The 20914-nt window shown below is 39.0% G+C and overlaps 1 long non-coding RNA gene across 1 annotated transcript in view; it reads right to left on the bottom strand.

Annotated features, from left to right (window-relative positions):
* Positions 1-3411: 3411 nt before the first annotated feature.
* The window catches only part of LOC129735390 (uncharacterized), an 85648-nt gene continuing 68145 nt past the window's right edge, over positions 3412-20914 (bottom strand). Inside the window, exons 3-4 of the long non-coding RNA XR_008730967.1 lie at positions 9618-9715; positions 3412-4867 (exon numbers count right to left, since the gene is read on the bottom strand). This is a non-coding gene — a long non-coding RNA (uncharacterized LOC129735390). The remainder of the gene's footprint in view (positions 4868-9617; positions 9716-20914) is intronic.

Below are 20914 nucleotides of genomic sequence, written 5' to 3'. Positions count from 1 at the left end.
AGTATTCAAATTGTCATAGAAACCTGAAAATGAAAACTAAGCCCACAGTAACATTGTCACCTAAAGCTGAATGTAAAATTTGATTACACTAACATCCACTACATCACTAACAAGCTTCCTAAGTACTTAAGCTACATTAAGAGCTAGGAGATAATACAAAGCTGGTGTGCTTAATGGTTTAGACTGACATCCATTATCTCATCTAGAGTTCCAGACATGCTGCACCCAAGAAACTAAAAAGTTTACGTCAAAATGTTTTTAGTCTCTGGTGGGTATCAGTCCTTTAGCAAACACACTGTGCTGGTTTGGGCAGGGATAGAGTTAGTTTTCTTCATAGTCACTAGTATCATGCTAGGGTTTGGATTTGTGCTGAAAACAGGGTTGATAATAGAGGGGTATTTTTATTATTGCTGAGCAGTTCCTACACAGAGTCAAGGCCTTTCCTGCTTCTCACCCCACCCCACCAGTAAGCAGACTGAGGGTGCATGGAAAACTGGGAGGGGGCACAGCAGGGAAACTGAACCCCAATGGACCAAAGGGATATTCCATACCATATGACATCATGCTCCACATATAAAGCTGGGGAAAGAAGAAGGAAGGGGTGGACGGTCAGAGTGATGGGGTTTGTCTTCCCAAGTAACCATCATGTGTGACGGAGCCCTGCTTTCCTGGGGATGGCTGAACACCTGCCTGCGATGGGAAGTTGTGAATGAATTCCTTGTTTTGCTTTGCTTGTATGTGCAGCTTTTGCTTTACCTATTGGACTGCCTTTAGCTCAACCCATGAGTTTTCTCACTTTTACTCTTCCAGTTTTCTCCCCCATCCTACTGGGGTGCAACGGAGCGAGCAGCTATTGGGGCTTAGTTTCTAGCTAGGGTTAAACCACAATGTACAGAGACATTTTCAGGATGTATTGTGGTCATCAGGCTTGACACAAGCATTTTGTCAAAAAATGACAAATGTTCAACTTCTTTTGGGCTGCTTCTCCACTTTGCCAGCAAACAGTTTAATGTGCCTATCTTATCCCCAAAAAACTCAAGACTCCATGAACAGCTCTCCATTCAACCCTCAGCAGCACAATCGCTGGGATGCAATTCACAGCAGACTCAAACCACCCCATCCACACTGCTGTGAAACAGGCTGGAGAAGAAAACAAATGCTGGGTGCTCACCTTACACAAAGGTTTCAATCAGACCTCAACTGAAGGGAGTTTAAACTTCACTCAAAATACATGTTGCTTTTAAGCACAGCTTTGTGTTTTGCCCCATACAAGGAGCCTGCAATTTAAAAATAGCAACCCTGACCACCCGTGCTTCACCATGCATTTTTAGTTGCCCTTTAGCCATTCTCCTCCTGCAGCAGCATTTTCCTGGATCTGAAACACAACATGAAGTTCTAATACATTTTCTGCATGAGAAAATGCCACCCTGCTTGGCAGTTTTACTCCACTCCAGCTGGCCGTGTTTGTCTATGCTTGCCACAGTCTACTGTTGCATGGGAACTGCCAGATTTGGAAAGGAGGGAAAGCCATTTGGCATTAGCTCCTGCCTCAGCCCCCCCTATTTCTGATGAGCTAGTCTGTGAGAGTGCCCTTTTGCTCCCCTCTAAAGCACAGCACATAAAGGACCACGAGACTCAGAAGACTGAGATGGAAAAGAACCTTAGCAATGGAACTTCATTAAGCATGTGCTTGAAGTGCAGCTGATGAGAACTGGAGGATTTAGGCACCTTGCTATGGGCTTTTGTAAGTTACAGTCTTGGCCTGGTGAGTTCTTTCTAGCTCAGTTATGGTGCCACAGCCCTTAATTTAATACCCTTCCTGAAGTCTATTAATGAGCAGTTTCCTAGAAATTAAATAATGGCTCTGGAGCTGAACACTGGAATTGTACAAGGAGGAAAACCCCTTCACTCTCTACTTTGCATTCAGCACAGTGGTTTCTCATGTGCACTCCTTTGTTTATAGCCCCTCAGCTAATTTTTGACCTATATGTTCTGTTCTTATCTAAACCAATTAAAATAATTCTGAGAATAGGATTTCATGACACACTGATTAAATGCTTCTGTTCAGCCTAAAAGGCCACAGTCTTTGCCTTTCATACTAATTTCATAACTGTGGTGAAGAAAGCAATCAAGATTTTCTGGCAAGACTGGTGCTTTACGGATTGTCATGAATGTTTCCAGCAGTCCTGTTACCCTAACATATAGGGCCAATCTGAAGCAATATAAATATTTTGAATGGGTAGCATGTAGCTGTGCAAAACACACTGGAGTGTCTTAGGAGAGGAACCAATCCTTAAGAAGACACAGTTAAACTTAACTGTCTTAGTGTCCTACCCGTAGGAGGGAAATGGTCTCTTTTACTGGTTGCGGGCAGTTGTTTTCACTATGTACCATCTGCACTATTTTGACGAGCACACTAGAGGATAAAGAAGTCAAAACTAGTCCCCCCCGCATACTTTCTCTCTCGCTCATCTGTCCTCAGAAAGAAGATCAGCAATGCCCATGACTCTTGCAGATGTCAGAAACCACCACTCAAAGACAGTGGCAATATCACCTTTGGCAAAGGGTGAAAGCCACCACCAGTTTAATAGGTACAGGGGTAAAAAGAATGCACTCTCTCGTCAGGAGCTAGAACCAGAGGTCATTCATGAAACACATAAAAGTAACACTTCAGTCCAGAAATCTCTTTTGCATCTCACCTTGGCCCACAGGAGATGGCCAGGTATCATCTGAACGGCATTCTTGAAGCAGTGGCCCAGCTAATGCTGGTCCCAAACTTGGACAGCCTTTTCCTCCCCAGGCTGGCACCATGAAACTTTGGTCTTGGGTGCAGCAACATGTAGAAACACATGGTTGGTCCAGTCTAACCCATTGGAGTATCTGGCCTCCATGCTGGTTTTATGCAACACGCATTGAGCTCTATGCTGCTGCTGAACTTAGATGCTGCTGATAAAGCTACATAAATACCCATTTCTGAGGCTAAATTTATGCAAATGTTTTATGTATTTCCTATAATCCTTCCCCATATACCTCAGTTCTGCCTCCCGAATTCCAGTTCATTGACCTCTGGTTGTACCAATTGAATCTTTTATTTATCTACTAAGCACATCAGGAAATGAATGTGATTTCTATTGAAAAAGAAAACACAATTAGCATGTTCCAACATGTTTGTTTCAAGCTAGGTAAAGTACGTAATACTGCAGACACCTTCTAAGTGTGTACGCTCACTGGTCTTCAGGTCTTTATCTGACTCTGTAGTGTGTGGAAGCAAAGGTTATTTACATTGATCACTTAATCTAGCTTTAAATATGTCACTAATTTATAGTAAGAGAACAGCAGACAATGAACAGGTGGAAATGAAAAAAAAAAAAAGAGAGTGAATCAAGCATGTAGATTATCTCAGGAAAAAAACGTTTTTAATTTTTGGTTTGTACCTTGACATTTCAGCAAGTCTGGGGCATATAGCACATGAATGTATCTGCAAAATATTTAATGAGGGACTTTACATGAGCTCTGATTTTACCTGTGGTATTTGCAGGCCTGCTGTCTGTAGGTTTTGGAAGACATGGGGACAGTTAAAATGTAATACATACATCTACATGGCCAGGCTTAGCGCAGTGTGATGGAACCTGGATTAACTCTGAATTAGTTATCTCAGGTGCAGAAGGAAGCTCAGCACTTCTCCTGGTCTAGCTACCTTGGCTGAGAGTATCACATTGCTTCACAATCCCCAGTACCTTCACATGGCATCATGGAATATTATATACTTATACCCAAAAAATAAGGTTTTATGAAGTGATACTCTATTATTTTTCTTTTGAAGGCCATGACTACTACCAAAACCCAGCACCTACTGTAGATTAGGTACCTTAGATTTTTATTTATAAACTCAAAATGGGTGAAAACCTAACTCTTCGCTCTGAAAATGCGCAAGTTTTGCGGTATTTTCAATGGAAATTTAAATTTTGCAGCAGGATACCAAACTAAAAGTGAAAGTAATCAGCTAGTGACCTGCTCTGTTTCATCTATTTAACTTTTTATCTACCTCAGAAAAAAGGTTTAACATATATATAGATGTATATGTATATAAAAATGGTGGTGAAGATAGCAGAGTCTCTTGTATTTCCATGACATATGAGAGTAACATTTAAAATTAATGTCATATTTTAAAGTGCATTTCTATTCTCAGCAAAGACTAGATAGTAATTTTCAATTTTTGGTAGTAAAACTAGCTTCAGAGAGGAAATGTTTTTAACTGCAAATGACCTTTTCTGCTCACAACAGTGCTACGAAACTGCCTAAATAAAATTACTCATGGATTTTTGGCAGCAGAAAATTTTCTGGACATAGGAGTGAGGGGAATTTATTAATCTCAAACCCAATATTTTAAACCAATAGAGGGTGCTTGATACCAGAAAGCACTGACTGTTAAGTAATATCAGGCAAATGTTAGATAGTGAATATCAAATCAGCTCACTGACACAGCACAGGTCCTAGTGGAGCAGCATCACATCGCAAAACAATGCAGCACTGACTTCTCAGCAATAATACTAAAATCTAATGGGCCTGTCCATCACCTCTGGACACCTGTGGACTGTCTCTCTGCTGCCTGCTTTGCTCCAGCTCAACACAGAAACACAGCTCTCAGGTGCTGCCTGCCTCCAGGCTGCTGCTTTTCCCAAGCAGGTCCATGAAGCTGGCCATCTTCCCTGCATAATTGCTGCTTTATGCACACTTTAATCTTGGAGATCTGTAGCTTCCCTCCAAGGGTTTTTTCTGGTCCTTCCCAAGAAAATCTTCTTTCAGTTGTCTCTGTTGGTCCCATCTGGTCTGTATTCCTGCTTTATTGTTTACTGACTTTCTGGAGCTGAGATAAACAGATATGACAGATACTTTTCCTTAGTGCTTTTCTTACCTCCTTCCCTCCCTCTTGCCCCTCCTGTTTTCCATGTAAAAGGTGAGAGACTGAATCTGCCGAGGTTCATTTTACTTTGAAGTTCATGGAATTTAGAAGATTATACTCATGGAAATCAAAATGGCCAAGGGGTCTTACTGGGGTAAGCTGTCCATGATGCGCCTACTGTTATTAGCCATTTCTGACGCATATGCCTTTTAATTATTATTACAAGATCCATACACAATGGGAACACAGTCTACATAAAATGGACAAACTTAAAATACAAATTTACCTTCAAAGATACCAGCACTATTGTATCAACACCATCACTGAAGCCTGTAACTTAAATGTAATCTATTGGTAAAACTAAATTTTAGTTATAATCTGTCACGATTTCAAATTTCTTCTGCATGCACCAAGCCTGTTTGAGACTTCTAAACCTCTCACTAAAATGTTAGGGAAAAGTCTCGAGTAGTAGCTAAATGGTACATATTTAAATGGTAAATTAACATGCTTGACAAATGGAAAGGGCCATCTGTGATAAGGACAAGATGAGTTTCAGTCAGAAGATGACTGAGTGGGAGGAAATCTTCCTCCAACATCTGTTTGGCTTGTTTGGATTAATCCTCTCCAATTATTCTGTACTAGGGAGGATGGATGGGTGGAGAAGCGTGTTCCAAAATCGAAGTGATTGATCTCATGCATGCAGGAGTTTGAAAGGTCAGCTCAGTAAAAGGGAGACTCACGAGAATTTGACTAACTGAGCTAGATATTGTGTATACTGAGTGTGGAGGGAAAAAATACATGCCAGGTCCTTCATCCTTCCTTGGCCACAGCAGGTGACACAGTCACAGTAGGTGATAAAGTGAGGGACTATTCCCTCCCATATTCTCCTTGCTCTGTCCAGGGCAGTTGCCTTGAATGGGCACGTAGCAGCCAAACATATCTCACAGCAGCTGGCTGCCCACTTGTATGTTTTGAACAGGTGACTTTCTACACATTCACTACCCTATGTTATTGTTATCACTTCGCATCTTTATTACACTAGCTCTCAAAGGGTCTGGGTGGATACATCTCACTGTGTGGACAGGAGACTTTACAAATACAAAGCACAGCCCCTGCTCTTGTGTTTACTGATGGTCTTCTCTTTCTCCCAGTAAACCCACCCATCTGTGCCCTCTGGAAGTCTCACAGAGTAGCCAGCTTAATGAATTTCTAATCTAAATTAACTGATAAATTAATAAAAATTATGTTATTTGAGTATGACGCTTCTTAGACTACCCTGACGCTTACACGCAGTTTCTTAAGGAATTCAGAAGAATTTCAAGTAGCCCATCTTCTATAGTACAAACATTTTAATATAAAGTCCTCGTCCAATAATCTGTGATTTGATCAGATGTATACGAGGCCTCTTCCACTTGTGTCATAAGCTTCTCTCAATAGAGTCCTTCAGCAGTAAATCAAGTGCCTTGTGGGATCCCCAGACCAACAATTTTTCTAGCACACTCTCCTTCACTTAAAGCTCCAGGGTCACGTATTTGGAAATACAGACAAACCATCAAGGCAAAAAAACTACTTATGAACTTTTCCTACCTTGAGTATGCTGTGGAAAGTCCCATCACTACCTATGGCAAATGCCTACCACAGATGTTAATGTGAATCATTGTGTCTGAAATGCCAGACCTCTCTGCATACAAGAACTTGGACCCACAGACAACTGTTCAGTATAATCCAGGGTAACAGTGCAATAATTAATGAGCCAAAATTTCTTTTAGTCTCCAATTTCTTCGCTTTGAACTCTCAGCAAAATGTTTAGGGTCTGATTTTATATGTGTAAATCTGACAAGATTTGTAACAAGTTCTCAATGACTGTATTTAGAGATTCAGCCACTTGATTTAAATGAGAACTGTCTAAATCCTTGGAGTGGTATTGAATTATGATGAGAAATAATTTCTTTAAAATACAGGAAATAACTATGTTTAAATGTATGAACGACTGCAGTATGAATTTTTTGCTTGGATTCTGAGTTATAGAGATTTTCTCCCTGGAAAAAGTCACGGTCAGTACAGCACACTAGAATTTTTATAGGCATAACAAAATATTTAGTTCTGGCAGCAATTCCATTGATTGAGCAAAACCTAAAGATGTATTCAATTGTCTATTGCCATAGTTTTCAGAGAACTGGGAAATAGAAGTAATACATAATTATTCTTCTGTGCTGCAGTTTAAAGTAGCCTATGCAATTTAATTTTTATTTTGCTTGGGGTTTTTTTTCTTCTTTTTTTCATGCTTTTTCTTTTCTTTTTTCTTTTTTTTTTTTCCTCCAAAGTGTAAACTGGTGCATTACCTAAATAAATGTAAAGTTTGTGTACAAGTGGGTTTTAACAGCTGATGGAGTTATTGATATTTCATTATTGCAGGGCTTACAATCTACAAAATTTTTTATCATTCTTTTCCAGTAAATCAAGCCAAGGTTACTTCCAGAAACACTAGTTTGTGGAGCAGAGGAGGAAAGTACCTCTCTGTTTTCACTGTTGTATTTTCCATCCTGGTCTTCCGGCAGGTGAGGTTTGCTCTCTGAGGAACCCATCAGTGCTAACTCAGGTGGACAGGTGGCTGCAGAGCTATGTGAAATGTTCCGTTCCCCTCCCCCACCCCCGCCCAGCATTTCCAGTCCTTGTTGGCTGAAAAGGTGAGAAAGTATTGCCAATTAAGATGACCACAGCAAGTGATTTGGAACTTATGCATGTACAGCTAAGTCTGATTGCCAACAAACCCATATAAAATAAGTCATGTTAGAGAATAAACAGCTCTGTTCTATGGTTCTGTGACAGCTATGCAGAGAGTTATGCGTGAAGAGAAAGGGCTTACTGATTGTTAAATGGCACAACGGATGAGAGGAACAGTATTCACCTAATTGTATCCCATGCCCTTTTGGAGATAAATCCCATAGATTGCAGCTGAAAGCTGCTTTTCAGAACTTAGCATTTCCATGTTGGGAACAGGATTAAATCAATGTATAATTGCATTAGAGTTACTCTTTACTTATTTTACAGTTTTGCAACAACTTTATTGGGGGATGGATAAAATCCGAGTCAATATCTACTACGATAAAGCAAAGAGATCACTCAGAAGAAGACAAACATTTAAGAATATTATCTGAGCCAAGAGCATGTGGAATGTATTAGTATATACTACTGATATTCTATCCTAGCTCCGTTGTCTGGCCTCTTAATCGATAGCCCCATAGTTTTATTGATTTTATGGGAGAGATAGTTGGTTCTGTAATGAAGGGTAACAGTAACAGCTCCTGCTGCTAAGCATTGCCAGCAGGCAGCTGAGCAGAAACCTAGTTGGACCTCTGAGCAGTACACTGGCCAAAGCTGCCTGGGAAAGGTGAGAAGAACACTACATACCACCCCAGGTCACACAGAAGCTGGCATTAAGAACAGCACAGGATTGTGACTTGGGTGTGAAAAGCTACTGTAGGTAGAGGAGGCTGTGAATTGGTGAGAAACCTACAGTCTAGAGCAAAACCAGAAAGGAGAATATGCAGAGGAGTTTGCTCTGCAGAGCAGAATGAGGATTTGGTGCTTGGAGTGTGTGCACACACGTGTGTGTGTGTGCGTAACTACGTATTAGGACAGAGGAAGGGAACAAAAGCCAATACTGGCTATGAATAAAGGAAGGATCATGTTTTAGAGGTGCTGAGCACATAAAATCTATATTTTCAGCTGTAGCAGTTGTAATCATTTGGTGCTTCTTTCTGCCTGTACAAGGCCCTGTCTGTACCAGAAATGCTGATCTGAGAGGGTGAGAGAAGGTAGAAATAACACAACTGGGGTGAAGAGGGCGGGGGAGCTCAGGCATTTAGTGCTCCTCAACTTCTATCTCTATTCAGCTGAATACATCAGTAGGATGCAACAGTGGTCAAATGCAAGTCAATGAAGCTGACTATGGCAAAGCTAAATAGATGATACAAGCAAATACCAGTGTATTTATGAGAACTTATACATAAATCATGTAGTGACTTAATTATTGCTCCAGCTTTACAGACCAGTCACTGAAAAGGGAACGTTGCTGTTGCAGAATGCAGTAGTTTCTGTAACAGGCTATCATTTGTCCTTTTAATGCTGTCTGAGAAACTCATCTTTAGTCCACATCTGAATAGGAAAACAGCTGTGGCAACTGTGTGGTTTATATTGGCAAGCAGTCACTTCTTAATGCTGATGAGAGTAGAGGTTAAAATTGAAACATCTCTTCAAATCCCAGCCATCTATGACAAGGCAGAATTTATTGCTCCTATATACTGTGAAATTTGGGTTGGCAGAAATCACAGAAAAATCAAGCACTACTGTAAAGACGTGCCAACTCTCCTACAAGGAGAGAAGTATTATTTGTGGAAAATACACCTACAGGAAGGCATAAAAAACTGGTGGAAAAGTTACTTAAGCTGCCAGTTATAAACCAGCCACCTTCTGTCTGGAACTGCCTATGCCAGAAATGACATACCAGGAAAGAAATGCCTAGAACAGAATACTTTTTTTTAGAAAGAAACAACAACAACAAAAATTGCAGAGGAAGTGCTCATGAGGAAAGAGCTGCTTTCAGTTGTGCTTATATGCCTCTGCTATGAAAAACCCAAACCATTTTGTTTTCATAAATGCACGTGCAGAGCAGAGAGAGGTGCACCTTTAGGAAGAAAAGAGAAGCACCCACCAGTGGGGTTATGTATTGACGGCACCTGCAGAGGGGGAACAGTCCAGATTCTGCTCCATGGTTCTCCTCCCCAGAAGTGGATTTGCACCTGAAAAAGCCTTAAAAGAACAAAAAGCCTCAAGTCAGGAACAGTTTAACAGAGCCATTTCAACACCCACTCACAGCTTCTTATCTGCTAACACTATTGTCTTCTTTAATTCATTATTACACCTTGTTTTCCACAGGATCCCTGCATCAGTCTTCTCTCTGGTCAATGCATCAAGCAGAAACACTGAAAATAAAATGGTCTTTCTCATCACTAATTTTATCTTCAGTTCTAGTTGTCATAATTTTTTTTTTATTTTATTTTTAGGTCTGGTCAGTAGTAGAGTGTTTCACTCTAATAATAAACATTAATTCTACTCATGTGAGATAAGGGGCTCCCATTAGTCTCATTTTTTCAGATAAGGCAATCGAGGCTGAGAAGAAAATTGATGATCTATTAATTTTAGTGCTCAGTATGAGACACATAATCTGACTTTTCAAGGAACTTAGCGCTATAAAGTTCTTTGTTTATATGTCCATACGGCATCATGAGGTAAGACTTCTCAGAAAGTTAATTGGTCCAGGATTAGAAATGCAGATACACACTGCTTTCAGCACAGCATTGTACATTAATATTTAAGGTATGTATCCCACTGACTTCACTGTACATTGATATTTAAAGTATGTATCCCACCAACTTCGGTTCCAACAGTAAGTGCACAGCATTTCTGCAAAGATAATACCCAAATTGCAAGGCAATGGACTGGAAAATGAGGACTCAACTGGTGAACGTTTGTAAAAATACTCCTTTGAGTAATGTACCCAACATCATACCCAAACACCTATGATGGATATCATCTTTCCCTTCCTGCAGTCTGCTCTATTTATTATATACCTTTCAACAGATGCAGCAAGAAAGTCCAGCATTTTGTAGATGTAACCGCAAATCTCTTCTTTATGCAGAGGAGATTCATCCTGCACAATTTAAAGGGAAAACTCCCTATGGAAAGTGTTCTGACTGAGTAATCTAAGGCTGCAATGAAACATACAATGAGTTAATTTGCACGAGCAAACTTAATTGTAGCATTCTCTCACTTGCATCCTTGATTCTCCAGCTGTTTTCAAACCTTGGCAGAGGTAATTTCTTTTTCCTTCTTCCTTCAAGCCCCCCACCCCTTATTCCCCTGAGGTATTATTCAATAAGGGGATATTATGCTGACACCCAACCATGTCCGCCTCTAAGCTTACACAGCAGCAGCAACAAGCCACTCCTAGTCACGCCCTTACCTCCTAGTGCCACACAGTGAAACGCTTTGCTGGTGTGGACTCTGCTAGGTGTTGGATCATGGATGACAGCAGCTTGACCGTCACAGTGTTCATTGCTATCTCCTTTTGATACCCGTTCACTCTACATGTCAACTAATTGAGAAAAGGTTGGTGCCAAGAGCTCAATTTCTTTACATCCTATGCGGAATATATAATGATGCTGGAAGTCCTGCCCTTTGGAGGACAGCAAACAGCCGCTGCCTTTTACAGTGCAAAAGACTTCCTTGTGGAATTGCTTCCCCAGTATCCAAACAGAGCAAGGCACCAGCTAGTTCATTGTTGGAAGAAGCTTTTTGCTCCTAGCATCTCCAGACATGAGTATCTACCACTCTGACCAGTAATTTCAGAGTAAAATAATGAGAACAAAACCTGGGACATGCTGCAGAAATGCACACACGGAACTGTGATTTTGTGAAGGATAATAAGGTAGGCCCCATACAATGGATTGCTAGAGATCTCAGCTTCAGATTTCATATTATGAAAAGAGATGTGCCTCTGTTAAAATAAATACAGCTTGTTAAAGGAGAGAGATAGATACTAGAACTTCAGCAGAGCTAAAAGACATGTATCACAGTTACTCACCTAATATAGAAGAGAATTAAGCAATATTTGTAGACAAATTTAATGAGGTGCAGGATGTAATAACACTTAAGAGTTCTTTGGCCTGAAAATTGAGTTCGGCATTGGTAAGTTGTTTGAAAGGAATCTAATTTTTAGCTGGAGTGCAGCAATAAAATTTTTTAAAAAATGCAAGTAAGTAGCTTATAAAGACATGCTGTTACTTCATATTTGTCAGATTCTGTGGCTTCAGTTAATCTGAGGGAGATGTATTAAAGAAAACTGCTGTAAATTTCATTCCAGGAAGCAAGCAACATTAATGTGTGAAGAAACTAGTAAAGCCCTAAGAAGGCTATATTGACCATTAAAAAAAATACCTTTAAATGAAGACTTTGGGTTTTGATTTTTAGTTTTTTGGGCTTTTGTTGTCAAAGAAAGCTAGGACAACAAGCTGTGATAGGTAAAACAAAACCAAGGTTAATTAGAAGTATTCAGAAGCTTTCATGATAGCATAAAAATTCTCTCAAAACCTGATCAGGATTCCCCCCCCCCCCCCCCCCCCCAAATCACAACTCTGTGAAAATGTTACAAATATTGCACATGGAGAAGTATGGCCAGAGAATTTCCAGATGTTTTTCTGGACTTCCTAATTTATTTCCAAAATACAGAGATTACTTGTTTACTAGGTTGCAAAACTCTTTTTATCTGTACTGTATACATCTCTAGCATTGATCAACACAATACCAGCAGACATTAGAAAAAATTGTACTCAATGAATTGCAATAGGACCAAGAGATCACATCTTTCTGGGGAATTTCAGCATTTCTTTTCTGAAGCAGGTGACTTCCAGGTGATTTCTGGCCCCTGCTCTATCTACATCAAACAAAGAAGCATGGACACTGTTGATGGTTCACAGATTTGATCTCTGTAGAGCTCACACAGCTCTATGGGTTTAATATACTACCTCTTGCAAATCAGTGGAGGGATTCCCATTGAATTTGCTGGCCACTACGTTGAGCTCCAGGGACCAATAACGAATGCCAGGAAGATTTCTCTTGGGCTTGCTTTTCTCTGGCAGTGACTGTAATTGCGGTTGATTTCTGGAGGAGCTGCCATCTGTAAAGATCTGTGAGGGTCATTTAATGCAATGCTGCAAAAGCCAGCAGAGGGGTGCAGGACAGCAGCTGTGTCAGGCCAGAGAGCACCACTGAAATGTGGCTGAGGTGTGTGTTAGAACTAGAAGGATTTTTAGGAAAAAGAACTGTATTACAGTATTTTCCTAATACAGTACACTGTATTAGGAAAAGGGAATGGGATTACAAACAGGAAGCAAATGCTAGACAAATCTATTCTGATGCAACAAGATCTTTAATGAACAGGGTAATCAGTACTTTAAGCTGATATTCAGTCAAAAGGTACATTTTCAGCTCAGTGGTCCCTAGAAAGAAGAACTGGAGCTCACTCAGAAGAATTGGTGCTTTCCACTAAATGAATATTTCTTGTGGCACTTCGAGATGTCATAGTTGAGCCTAAATTTTCCACGCCCTGTATCTGAGAACTGGTAGTACATTTTGGTAGGGTTGCAGGCTAGTAACAGCTCAAGCTATTTCTGCTGTAATGTTCTTTCTAAATATGCACAGAAGAAACTTGGATTAAAAAAATCCAGCTAAGAGGAAATGGTGAATTATACACAAAAGATAAGGAAAAATGTCATTGTTGCATTGACTTTAAAAAGTGAGGAAGGTGGAGATTTGCTTGCACTAGGAATCAGATTACCAAGACAGTAAAATGAGGAATTAGCAACAGAATAGATAACAGTTGAAGAGGTTATTAAAAGATTACAGAGTCTAGAAACTGATATAATAGAACAATATCTACTCAACCTATATTTCAGAATTCTAAAGCAAACTAGGAAAATGTGCAATAAACCTTTCACGGAGGCACACAGTATTGAGTTATTTGACAAAATAAAATTCTGAAAAATCATTATAAATCTGACTGAAATAGCTTTGCATTCCAGGGATAAATTTCTAAATATAGTCTTTAGGCTATGAAGAGAGAATTTTGGGTACTTCAAGAAAACAAACATGCTCACAATCCCCAATGGACATAGGCAAGCATTAGTCATTCGTATATGTATGTACACATGTGCATATATGCATATAAATGTGTGCTAGTTTTTGTAGCCTTCAAAAAAAATTCCTTTCTACAAAGCCTTAATTAAAAAAAAAGAAGTCATTCTCTTAATTTTATTATGAGCCCTGTGATACATAAGATTTTTCTTAAAGCTTAGGTCCTGGAGTCAAAACATTACATAAAATAACAGCAAAAGGGAAAAAAAAAAAGATTTTAGCCTTCTTGGCTATAAGCAAAAAGTTGAGAGCATGAAAGAAATGCAGAGTAAAAGCTCAGAATGTCAAAATGATCCTCCTTAAATAGAAATATCTCATCACTTCAGTTCTAATATGATTACTTTTGCAGGGCTTGCCCTACCTTTTTTATTTTTAACTTTTAGGATTAGTTATAGTGCAATCTATTCAGCCCTACAGGCATTTTGATGACACAAAATGCAAACAAAAGTGCTTTTGTGTGTGCCTCTCTGTAACTCACCGAGGGCTCAACAAAATGGTAATGGTTTTGTTCCTGCTTTAGACACTATCTGGGTTACAGATACCTGTTTCTCCTGAAAAGGACAGAATGCAAAACCATGATGCTCCAGCCAGAGCAGGTTGAGTTGTCTCTCAGACTGGAGAGCTTTAGAAAACATCGGTGTCTCCAGGTAGACTATCTGTTGTTACACTGGCAGTAACCACAGTCAATCTACACCTACATTCAGCACAGTTTGTTTGTTTGTTTTGTGGGAAATCACAACCAAATTACTGAACTGGGGTAAAATAACGTAAAAATGTATCTTCATAAAGCCATAGCCCTAGACCTTGTGTAGCTGATCACTATGTCCTTTTTCAGTGTCTCCATATTCCTTCTGTGATGGTTCAGTAGTAGCACTTTCCATACCAATTATGCTTGACTAAGAACCACTCAAATGAAAACTTTCTGGCCCATACTAACAATGAGATATGTTAGAAGTATCTTAAAATGGCATTGCCTAAGAACATTCCTGCGTGATGGAGTTGAGTAAAAATGAATTCTTTGGGTTTCTGATGAATCTAAATAACTTGGAACAAAATACCTGATTTAAGTGTAATACAAAAAATTTGGGTTTATTGAATATTTTTCTATTTCTAAAATAAAAAGTGTAAGAAAAAAAAACATGAAATTTTTTTTGACTATAATAAGGCTAAATACTTCTTTAGAAAACACTGAAATAAATAACTTTTCAGAGTTCCCTTTTCCCCTCCTATGAACAGTTTGACAAATGGTCCCAAACTTCAGAAAAATAGTCACCAGATTTTTTTCATTCAGAAATATTCCTCCATATTTTTCATCCAACTGTAGTGCCTATTGCAAAAAAATCTATTCCTGATCATGAGAATGTGTGTGGTGTTTCCCTAACATGAAATGCATATAAGAAGTTCACCTTTATTTACAGGACAGATAAAGTTCATGAATTATGATAGAGCATGCCTTGCAGAAATGGTACAGAGTTCATGCTTTTCTGTGCAATGCAAAAAAGCCCACCAGGATTGGAAAATTTCTGAACAGTAATAACAATAGTAATAAAGCCTGGACGGTAAAATGTAGAGGAAAGCCAGGAATAATTAAAGATTTCAAGAAAGAAGAGAAGGAAACTTGAAAATCAATTGCAATGTAAAGGAATCCCGCAAATATGAAACTCAATTAACTCCATGGAGCTGGGAATTGGGTTTATTTCGTGTGATATACTATTAAGGTGAAATGCATGCCACTTACAGAAAGCCCTGTTACTTTTCTTGGTACTGCACTGAGGAGGGGGCAGGGAGTGGGTTTGGAGAGGTCTTAAGTACAGCATCTTAATGGGTCAGGGTCTAATTGCTAAGCCCCTGGGCTAAAACATCATTTTTGAAGCTGACACCTCCAGATGCTGAATGAGCAAAGCTTTCTAGCAGGCCTGCAGACCCCACTGCAGCACACAGCCTAGAAAAGGATATTTAAAATCTTTGCAGTTTCTATGAGACATTCTTCTGAGAATATATAGATCACGGATCTAGAATCCTTTCCCCAAGGGGTCTCCTTATTATGGGCTGTATCAGTAACATAGGTCTCAGGTGACGGAAGTTGTCAGACTACCCTCCCCGTCTCTGTGGTAAATCACTGCTTAAGTTATAGGCAGGTACTTTCTGTCCAAGGTGTACTTCATTCTTAACCTCCTTTCCTTAATTCAGGAAGTGATTTTATGCTTGTTATTCAACAAAACATCTTAGTGCTTCCTTAATATGTATTTTTATATTATGTGTATATATATATTTGTGTATATATATATGTGTTGAAATGCACTTCTGTATATCATATATATATATGATAAAAATGTATCATTTTTAATAAGAGGATGCATATAAATTGCACGTTGAAAAGAAAGCTGGGCTTCAAAATGTGCTTCAGGTTAGTCACGTTTGTAGCCCTGTCTGGAGCTCATGGAAGAGGAAGGATATGCCCTGGTTTGTTCGAGTAGGTGTAGAGCTGCGGTGCCATATCACTTCTGGAGCTGACTTCGTAAACCTCCATGGCAAAGCTGTGTGGGCTCATGGGCTTACATCCCAGCTTGTGAGAAATTTACCCATTTTACAGGACAAAGGCACTGAAGCTGTGCTAGACACAACTCACTTGCATTTGGTAAAATCAGCTTGAGTTTGGTAAAATCCTACTCACAGCCCATTCCCCAAACACAGCTGACGTTATTTTCCATAGCTTCTTGCTACTGCTTTCCCTGCTCTTGCCTCCCTGCTTGAGCTCAGCATTGGCCTCGCAAAGGTAATGCCAAGCTGAGAGAGGGGAACTCATCTGAATTATACAGGAGCAGATGCATACATATGTGCATACATATATTTATGCATATGCTTTTCAGATTGGGCTTGAAAATCCCCAGTCCTGAAGGGTGGAAGGCCTGGCTGACAGCTGTGTTCCCACATCTAATACACTAAAATTATCACTGTATCTAATTGAACCAAACGAGGACTTTAGGGGACAGGACCTCACCATATATAGGTTAGAGAGTAAAAGGGAAGTGTGGAAAAAACAAGGACAATGACAAAGCCAAGACAAGGATGTATATGAGATGTTTCTCATCAAGAAAGTGAGGCAAGCCCTGAGTGGCAGCAGGGGAGAAAAAGGGCTAAGGGATTTTGAAATGGCTTGATCCCTTTCTGGGAGAAGCTGTATGGCTTAGCAGCCACAGTGGAGTGGGTGTCCTCTAATCTTTTTTGAAGGAAAAAGCACCACCACCTTTCCATAGCTGTCAACAGTTACATTTTAATACAATAAATACACTGGAAAGCAGACCTAGACAAGGCAGTTATAGTATAGCATATATAGTTCCACCTCTCAGAACACATTACGATGCTTGCTTTTTATTACTGATTAATTTTGTTAGACTTTACAGCCTTATCAGAATGGAAATCATAAAGAATGAAGCCAGATGTTACTGTTCCTCCAGTGAATTCTTACTGTAATTAATTTCTTCATCAATAATTAATTTTCAGCAACAGTTCTTTGGCATCATGACACTACTAATAAAACAATGCAAATATTAATACTGCTAAGTTATTCTGTACTGTCTCAATATTTAGATAGATTTTTTTTTTCCTATCAAAATACCACAGCACTAAACACTGTATGGATGCTGTAATGGTAAACATGAAAAGAGATGGACTTGTTTTCTCCATATTTATGTTAAAACCTCACAGTAAATCTCACAAAGTGAAACAAAGCTCCTGTGATTGTAATACACATACTTCACAAGGGATTTAATTTGGGACGAATCCTGCACCGCTGTAGAGCACTACTGAATCCTAGTTCCCAAGAAAAGGGTCAGTAAGGGCAAAGGAAGGTACTGGAACAGTTCCTCTGAAACATCTGTTAGGCAAGAATGAGGAGCAAGGGCTTCAAGCCACTGGCAGGGCTATCAAAAGCAGTAACTTCTTATGTTTACCTTAGAAAAAAACAATGACACTTCAACATCCTGTTAACCACCTAGGACATTTTTTAAGCACTTTGCATTTACCCAGAATGTCTTAACTGTTCTTCTCATGCTCCTTTCTTTTCTCTTTTGCTACATAAAATAAAAAAAAAAAATAATTTAGTACTCTGCTGTAGAGGAATGAAGCTGGGTTAATTAGCATTGATAATATACAGCTGTGTGCTGGCTTCAGCGGCGGCGGGTTGGCCGATGTAGGTAAGGTGCAGCTGTGGCTGGTTCTGTTAAGGGGTTGAGAGCCAGTGAAGAGAGAGCAGCCGAGGAAGAAGAGGGGAGAAAGAAGTAAGAGAAGAGAGAGAGTAGGCCCTGGATGAGGTGAGATGAGGAGAAGGCAGCAGAGGGATTGGCATGAAGAGTATGCTGGTATGAGATGGTAAAAGACCTTGTTGCAGCTGGGTAGTTTGGAGAGTGCTGCAACAATCTTCCAGGAAGAAGGCAAGTCTCCTGCCAGCACTGACACTTACCTATTTTAAATCTGGACAAAGTGGGCCCTATATGTTACAAAGTTACCTGACATCATTCCTTCAAAGGCCTATGAAGGTGGTCTAGTTCAAACTAATTAACGTATTTTAGGAATATGCTGAATCTAAGAGGCTTAAATATGGCATTAAGTCCCATTCCCAGTAAAAGGAATCCAGAAGTTCTTTTCTTCTTTCAGTCTTAATGTGAGGGTATTAAGTAATTATGTGTTTTTCCTGTTGATGATTGTCATTAGGTCCTTTGCAAAAATCCCATTTCCTTAAGGAAAACTGTCCCTCAAACCAGTTTCTTTAATAACAGAAACTCATGTTATAGAAAAGGCTGACAGTTACTGTACTAGATTTGGGTTCAGAAGACTGGGAATTGAGACATTCAAACAAGGAATATCCACCTGTAACAAATAACTGTGTTCTTTGTGAATACCAGATACCATGGACTAAAAATCACTGCAGATTCATTGATGTAATAACTCATTTGGGTACCTGAGTGGCAAGGTCCTATTTCTTGCCATCACACTGATGTGCCTGATGAGCTTAAAGAACTAACTTTGACCTTAAAGAAGTTGCGTATGTCACTGATATACCTTTATTTTTACGGCAGTCATAGGGTAACGATGACTGCTGTCTTTGTAAAGCATTTTGACACCTCGTGATACAGGAAGAAGTGACTTAGCTAGGTTCACCAGTTTTTATTCTTGTTTTTTATCTTCAAGATGCTATGGACTGAAGACTCAAGTGTGGAGCAAAGGAATAACAGAGGAGATTTCTGGTCGTTTTGAGTAAGAATGGAAGAACGCAGTCCACAGCAGTTGCTTTCTATAACAGAATTAAAGACTAAAGCACAGTGTGTTTATCTTGTTCCTATTACTATCAATATGGCAGCCTGTGGAAAGAATACTTGCATTCTTATCTACAGATAAAGCCTTGGCCATTTGCTCTGGCCTTTCATTGGAGGCAGTATACATCAGGGACTTCATATGCAGCGCTGTTTTTTCTTAAGAAGCATTAAGGGGAAGGTGATGAGGAGCAGAGAGGTTTCTGATGGGCCACTAGGGAAAGGAGTTACTGAGTGAAAATGTCAAGGTAGAAATTCTTGGCACAGTATTCAAGACAGGCTCTCAGGACTTTTTAAAATATGCCTTTAAATCTACTTACAGTCTGGCTGAAACCAGATTTACAGTCTATTTTTGCAGCTGCCAGTCTCCACTTAGAAAAGCTTTAGCATTGGATATGGATAGTGTACTTCAAAAGCTATACGGAGACCTTTGAAGTGCATGCAGGCTGATGTAGAGGCTTATTTGAAAGTATAGGTTTCCTCTGACAACAGGTATTTAGAAATGTTAGGAACCCAGAGGTGTTTGGGATTTCATCTCTCTAGGTGGATGAAGCCTTAGAGTTTACAACCAAATGTGTTTATGTAATTTTTCTATAGTTGCCTTATTAGTGTATGTGCATTGGTGAGGGACAGAAGCCACCTGGTTTTATTGTGATATTTTCCCACTTAAGAATTAACTAAGAATATCTTTGAACCTGTGGGAATAAACTCGGAAAATACCTATAAAGGGTCATCTCTTGAAGAAGCATAAATCAGTATCACTAGTATTTAATAAATCACATCTTTTAACTTTCAAATTAAAAAACTGTGCAAAATCTGGCATTGTTACCTTCTTTTGAACAACTTTTCGGTATGTTTATAGCATGTATCAAAGTCTGCATATTGAACAAAATAGTACCTAAAAATTTAAGTAACTACTTTAGAAAATATTTATGTAAAATAATTTGTCTGAAAAGATGGAAAATATCCTATTCTGTAAATAACTCCATTATTTATAGAGGGGTGGTTTTTTTTCAGTTATTGCAAATAACTATCTCAAAAATAGATAGGATACAAGCAAATCACTTTGCCTGTAACAAATTTTATTTTATTAACTGTATTATAACAATATTAACTGTAAATTTTATTCCAGGGGAGCTTACCTAGAGATATGTGGATGGTTAGAAGGTAGCTAACTGAATAGAGCACTGTTGATATTGTATAACAGTTCTGTACTGTTGACTATTATATTTCTATGAAAAATGAGAATTTGAAATAAAAAGTGGGTAGTTACAGTATAGATAGAACTACAAATCAAGTTTAAAAACTACATATTCACTTGCATTTTTTGTCTTTTTGCCATAGCTCTAGCAGAATGTGTAAGATACAAGTCTGTTTAAAAAAAAGGCAAAAAAAGTATTTGTTAAAAGAAAACAAAACAAATCCAGAATAAAGCCTAACAGATGTTTTTTTCTGAGTATGGTGGCAATTGATTCTGTTAACATACACAAAATAAATGCAAGAAAAAAACAACTCTAGGGAATGAATTATGCACATATACCACCAATGTTGCTTTTATTTGGAGTGCCGCTGGTGGACTGCCTGGCTGCAGAAGCAATGAGTTTAGGGTTATTAATTAGGTTCAGAAGTATTATGTGCAGACTGCTTAACTCTCCCACATCTCAGATTAATGCCTTAAATATTGGGCTGTGGCATATTCTGGAGTCTCTCCATTTCTCCTAGACCCGTGGAAGGTTTATTGCAAAAAGATGAAATTCGGAAAAAAAAAAAGTTTTGAAAAGTTTTCATCTTCCTTTAGCTATAATAATGTATTTTATCAGGTGATTTATTACTTATTAAAAATCTACTTATTTAAACACAACTGCCAGTTTAAATTTCGGTTTAGTGTAAGACTGCTGTTTATTGTCATACTGACCTGTATCTACTTTGTAACACCTTTTCATTT

Source organism: Falco cherrug, chromosome 2, assembly GCF_023634085.1.
Source record: "Falco cherrug isolate bFalChe1 chromosome 2, bFalChe1.pri, whole genome shotgun sequence".
NCBI lineage: Eukaryota > Metazoa > Chordata > Aves > Falconiformes > Falconidae > Falco > Falco cherrug.
The sequence above is the reverse complement of the archived record's forward strand: the minus strand, read 5'-3'. Positions and strand labels throughout refer to the sequence as shown.